Source organism: Salmo salar, chromosome ssa28 (genome assembly GCF_905237065.1).
Source record: "Salmo salar chromosome ssa28, Ssal_v3.1, whole genome shotgun sequence".
NCBI classification, from domain to species: Eukaryota; Metazoa; Chordata; class Actinopteri; order Salmoniformes; family Salmonidae; genus Salmo; species Salmo salar.
The window spans coordinates 27,098,680-27,105,000 of record NC_059469.1 but is presented as its reverse complement, the minus strand read 5'-3'; the positions used below and the strand labels follow the sequence as shown (position 1 = coordinate 27,105,000).

The 6,321-nt window shown below is 40.0% G+C and overlaps 1 pseudogene; it reads left to right on the top strand.

Moving 5' to 3' along the window:
• LOC106589779 (DNA primase large subunit-like) overlaps window positions 1–5,850 on the top strand; it is a 104,674-nt pseudogene extending 98,824 nt beyond the window's left edge.
• Window positions 5,851–6,321: the final 471 nt, after the last annotated feature.

Genomic DNA, 6,321 nt, shown 5'->3' with positions numbered 1-6,321 from the left:
CACTACCTGAGCCACTTGTGTGGGTTGTAGACTCCGTCTCATGCTACCACTTGAGTGAAAGCACCGCCAGCATTCAAAAGTGACCAAAACATTAACCAGGAAGCATAGGAACTGAGAAGTGGTCTGTGGTCCCCACCTGCAGAACCACTCCTTTATTGGGGGTGTCTTGCTAATTGCCTATAATTTCCACCTGTTGTCTATTCCATTTGCACAACAGCATGTGAAATGTATTGTCAATCAGTGTTGCTTCCTAAGTGGACAGTTTGATTTCACAGAAGTGTGATTGACTTGGAGTTACATTGTGTTGTTTAAGTGTTCCCTTTATTTTTTTGAGCAGTGTATATGTGTATATGTGTGTATATATATATATATATGTGTGTGTATATATGTGTGTATATATATATATATATATATGTGTGTATATATCTGTATATACACACATATATACATTCGGAGACTGTCCTTGACTCCTGTGTTGTCTTGGCTGTGTGCTTAGGACCATTGTCCTGTTGGAAAGTGAACCTTCACCCGAGTCTGAGGTCTGGAGCAGGTTTTCATCAAGGATCTCGCTGTACTTTACTCTGTTCAGCTTTGACTCGATCCAGACCAGTCTCCCAGTCCCTGCCGCTGAAAAACATCCCCACATCATGATGCTGCCACCACCATGCTTCACCATAGGGATGGTGACAGGTTTCCTCCAGATGTGACGCTTGGCGTTCAGGCCAAAGAGTTCAATCTTGGTTTCATCAGACTAGAGAATCTTGTTTCTCATGGTCTGAGAGTCTTTAGGTGCCTTTTGGCGAACGCCAAGCGGGCTGTCATGTGCTTTTTACAGAGGAGTGGCTTCCGTCTGGTCACTCTATCATAAAGGCCTGATTGGTGGAGTGCTGTAGAGATGCTTGTCCTTCTGGAAGGTTCTTCCATCTTCACAAAGGAACTCTAGAGCTCTGTCAGTGTGACCATAGGGTTCTTGGTCCACCTCCCTGACCCACCACCTTCTCCCCTGATTGCTCAGTTTGGCCGGGCTGACAGCTTTAGGAAGAGTCTTGGTGGTTCCAAACTTCTTCCATTTAAGAATGATGGAGGCCACTGTGTTCTTGGGGACCTTCAATGTTTGAATTTTTTTATTTAACCCTTCTTTTACCGTGTAAGTTGACTGAACATTTTTTGACTCAAACTTTTTTTGTTACCCTTCCCCAGATCTGTTCCTCAACATAATCCTGTCTTGGAGCGCTACGGACAATTCCTTCAACCTCATGGCTTAGTTTTTGCTTTGACATGCACTGTCAACTGTGGGACATTATATAAACAAGTTTGTGCCTTTCCAAATTATGTACCACAGGTGGAGTCCATTTAAGTTGCAGAAACATCTCAACGATGCTCAATGGAAACAGGATGCACCTGAGCTCAATTTTGAGTCTCATAGCAAATAGTCTGGATACTTACGTCAATAAGGTATTTCTGTTCTTTATTTGTCATTAATTTCTCATTATCGGGTATTTTGTTTAGATTGCTGAGGAATTCTTTTTATTTAATCCATTTTAGAATAAGGCTGTAACGTAACAGAATGTGTAAAAAGTCAAGGGTTTCTGAATAATGTCTGAAGGCACGGTATATACAGTACCAGTCAAAAGTTGGACACACCAACTCATTCAAGGGTTTTTCTTTATTTTTACTATTTTCTACAACTATGAAATAACACATACGGAATCATGTAGTGACCAAAAAAAGTGTGAAACAAATCCAAATATATTTTAGATTCTTCAAAGAAGCCACCCTTTGCTTTGATGACAGCTTTGCACACTCTTGGCATTCTCTCAACCAGCTTCACCTGGAATGCTTTTCCAACAGTCTTGAAGGAGTTTCCACATATACTGAGCACTGAGCATAATTTGTTTTTCAACAGGACAATGACGCAACACACCTCCAGGCTGTGTAAGGGCTATTTGTCCAAGAAGGAGAGTGATGGAGTGCTGCATCAAATGACCTGGCCTCCACAATCACCCAACCTCAACCCAATTGAGATGGTTTGGGATGAGTTGGACCACAGAGTGAAAGAAAAGCAATCAACAAGTGCTCAGTATATGTGGAAACTCCTTCAAGACTGTTGGAAAAGCATTCCAGGTGAAGATGGTTGAGAGAATGCCAAGTGTGTGCAAAGCTGTCATCGAGGCAAAGGATGGCTATTTGAAGAATCTCAAATCTCAAATATATTTTGATTTGTTTAACACTTTTTTGGTTACTACTTGATTCCATATGTGTTACTTCATAGTTTTGACGTCTTCACTGTTATTCTACATTGTAGAAATAAAGAAAAACCCTGGAATGAGCAGGTGTGTCCAGACTTTTGACTGGTACAGTATGTGTGTATATATTATTATTTTTTACACATATTTAACACCTTTGTTTAGATTGGCACAAAACGACCTCCATAATTCCATTAATTAAGACAACAACAAAAAAGATATCTCTAGCTAAACTGACGGATTTTGATGGCATGTTTTTTTATGTTACTTAGATTGATGCGCCAGTGCGTCCATAGACTAGGGGATTTTAAGATGCTTTGAGAAACCAGGCCCTGGTCGATAGTTTAAGGAAGAAAATAAAAAAAGATCGTTGGGATTTTGTGCTTCACATTATTGTAACACAAACCCTGTAAATCACTTATTTTTGTTTGATCATTTCTAGTTATCTCCCTCTTTTTATCTGTGCTGTATTTAAGTGTCATGGAAAGCATTATTTCCAGTAATACTTTGAGCCTCACGTTAATGCCAAGCTGTGACGTTTCTCCATAATTAGCAACCTTAACACAAACGCTCCATCTATAATAGCAATGTTTATTCTTTTTAGTATTATTTACTTTAGTTTATTTCCTAAATATTTTCTTAACTCTATTTCTTGAACTGCATTGTTGGTTAAAAGGGCTTGTAGTAAATAAGCATTTCACAGCAAGGTCTACACCTGTTGTATTTGGTGCATGTGACAAATAACATTTGATTTGATTTTGATTAGAATTATTCCTGCAACTGCTTATAGCATCTAGCCAATGCTATTGGTTAACGTCAAATCCTCTCTTATGCAACATTCCTGTTCTATACAAATAATAATTTAAGATCTCTTTATAACTCCCAACACCTCTCATCTCTGTTTTCGCTCTACTTTCCTTTGTTGTTTTCAGATGCTGGAGTTGATCGAGGGAATGCACTGACCTGCCCGAAGTACTCTGAGCTGTCACACAGTGTAAGGACGCTTTTCATTTGGGGCCGGATGTAATTGGGGCGGCCTGCCCGCCTTTTGTGAGGGCCTTGGGGAGGACCCTGCTGCACATGCATGAAGTCTCTGGAGGAGCACCAAACTCTGTAATCACATCCATCATTAGCTGTCATAGCCGTTTAAGTTGTATGGGTTTATTATGAGATTTTAAATTAATTTAGCCCTTAATGAGTATTTATTTGATCTAATGTATTTTAGTGGAGGACCTTTGGATCAGCAGTTTCAGTCACGTTCAAGGTTATTAATATCCCTATTTAAGAGGGAGAATGTAAAAAAAATAGTGTGGCAACTTGTTTTCATTGTTCTTTATGTCTGTGCTGTTATGCACGTTGATCATAGTGATTTCTCTGACATACCGCTAAATCTCGGGGTTTGGTAATGTGTTATTTTCGGGAAGCCATAAAAGCGGCAGTTTGGGAAGTTGGTCTCTCCAATACATGTTGACAATATTCGTCAGATTTACCGTGCTGCGCTGTTTATTCTTTTCAAATTGGACGCTCTGCAAACTGACAGAATCGAGAGAGGTGGTGTTTTAAATGTTTCGGTGAGAAGGCAATAATATAGAGATGTCAGTCAGGATTATTTCTTTATCACGTGCCCCTGTCCCTCAGCTTTCAACGCAGTTGAAGTGCCAGAATCCTGGTGAGAATGTGGGCACGTAGCACCCAGATATAAATGTTGACTATCTGCTATGTGACAGTTTAATTTGAGTCTGAGAAGGAGAGAAGGGAGCGGTCTTTGATGTGATGTATTAGCCATCGCTCCGGTGAAAAGTTTATTCAGATGCAGCTAATATCCTCAATCACATTTCAATCTGATAACCCAGAGAGAGTACATGTATAACACTTTATACCTTAATCCCCAATATGTTTTAATGGGACAGATTTCCGATCAATCTGATTCAATAAGGTTTTAGACTACCTAGCCTTTTTGGTTACTTGAGAGTAAGTCACTATGAAAGTCGGTCCCGATGAAAGCCACTTTGCTTCTTGAAGAGAGGACAGGCAAAGGACACTGTCTGTTGTGACCTAGCTACACCCTTACTTACAATACCAATATATCTAGACTAGATATCTAGACTAGATAGTATCATAAATGTCCCTAAACTAGTCCACCATTTCAATGTATTACTTTGCTACTAAGCTTAAGGGTTATGATTCATATTTGTGGTGATTGTTTCTCCTCTCATTTATTGTTATAATATACTCACATTGTCATGGAGAATGATTTCAATGCCTCTAAAGTGTTTTTCAGTGAATTCTGACTGACTCGTGAATTTATGAAATTGATGACAAATCTTTTTGTGCTGTCTTCCAAACTGCACGTTTGTGACATTAATACGCAAAGCATAGCTGTTTTGTGTGGAGGTCTGGGCCATCCCCCAAATCTACAGCCACTCATCTCTAAGTCATCATGGGACACAAAGACGACCAACTAATTTCCCCCGTACCTGCGACTGGGAGAATTCAAACTCGGCTACATGTCCTACCTGGTTCCAGATCTGTGGGTTTGTACAGATAGATCGCAGTCGTTCCTCCGTCCTTGGCAGCGTTTATTAAAGGTCAAAATATAATACTTAAATTATCAAATATTTACACTGGTGATGAATTAAACAATAGAAAGAGTAATGAAATAGTGTCCAGTGGAGCCTCCGATGTGCTTCACCTCGGAATAGGGGAGTGGACGGAAGGGGCGGGGCCTGCAGCGAAATCATTCAAAGATTGATTTGTTTCTGATCTCTGTTTCTGATTGTTTCATGTTTATGCATTTTGTCATTTTTCACAGCCAGAAGGCCAAGTGCCATTTGCTGTAATGTGGTGAAACTGAGACAGATCAGGGTGTAATGGAAAGCTCTCTACTCAGCAACCTGTGGCTCTGAGATTTTTCCCCCATTCCTAAAAAAAAAACGTAAAAAAAAGTTTGCTGGACAGACCGTGAACAGAGACAGGACAGTAAGCAGGAGAGATAATGTTTTTTTCTTAGATCAGTACTGAACTTGTTTCTTTGATTCTTGTTTTTGTAAGAAGTCTATTTCCATCGAAGGGCTGCTGAGATATACAGTCTAGTAGTTAGCTAACATTTTCCTAGCTAGACAAAGGAATTGGACAATGATCAAGATGATGGCAGGAGAGAGACTAATCAGGGAGACTTCAAAGCCGGTGTGTTCCATCCCAATCACACAGCCAGGCTTGAAAGATGAGGGAGGAATTGCAGCAGTTCACTACACTTGTTCAATGAAAATTGTAAAATAACTGAAGCAGAGTTTTTTTTCTTTCTAACATGTCTGTCAAAGCTGACCATCACTACTCTTTCTAGCTCATTAACATTTGAACCGGTATTCATTTTACCATCTGACACCTTACAAAACTTTTTTCTGTTTTGTGTTGTCAGATTGAGGACTCTGGGCTATCGCTCAATCACCCCAGTCTTGTGGCTGGGGTGAAGGTAGAGGTGAAGCGGGAGGACAACCCCGCCACCAACACGCCCCCTCGCCAGACACCAGGACCAGGGAACCTGTCTCAGGAGGTGGCAGCAGAAATGACAAAGGACCTGGATTCTTTCTTCCAAGATGCCTGATATTGTCTTACTCAACCCTGATCAAGAGTAATACTTTTCTATATTTCTCTAAATTGTTTTGATTAGCTTCCATTTTACCTCGACATGTACGTAGTCATAAAATGTAATAATATGAAGATCTTCTCTTTTGTGGTTATTTGTTGGTTGACAAATGCAATACAATACCAATCAAAAGCTGAATCTTGACCTCAACCAAAATCTTGGGATTTACCGACAGTAGAACTACAATCCTCAAACCTAAAACACGTTGGAGCGGTTAGATTTACCGACAGTAGAACTACAATCCTCAAACCTAAAACACGTTGGAGCGGTTAGATTTACCGACAGTAGAACTACAATCCTTAAAACCTAAAACACGTTGGAGCGGTTAGATTTACCGACAGTAGAACTACAATCCTCAAACCTAAAACACGTTGGAGCGGTTAGATTTACTGACAGTAGAACTACAATCATCAAACCTAAAACACGTTG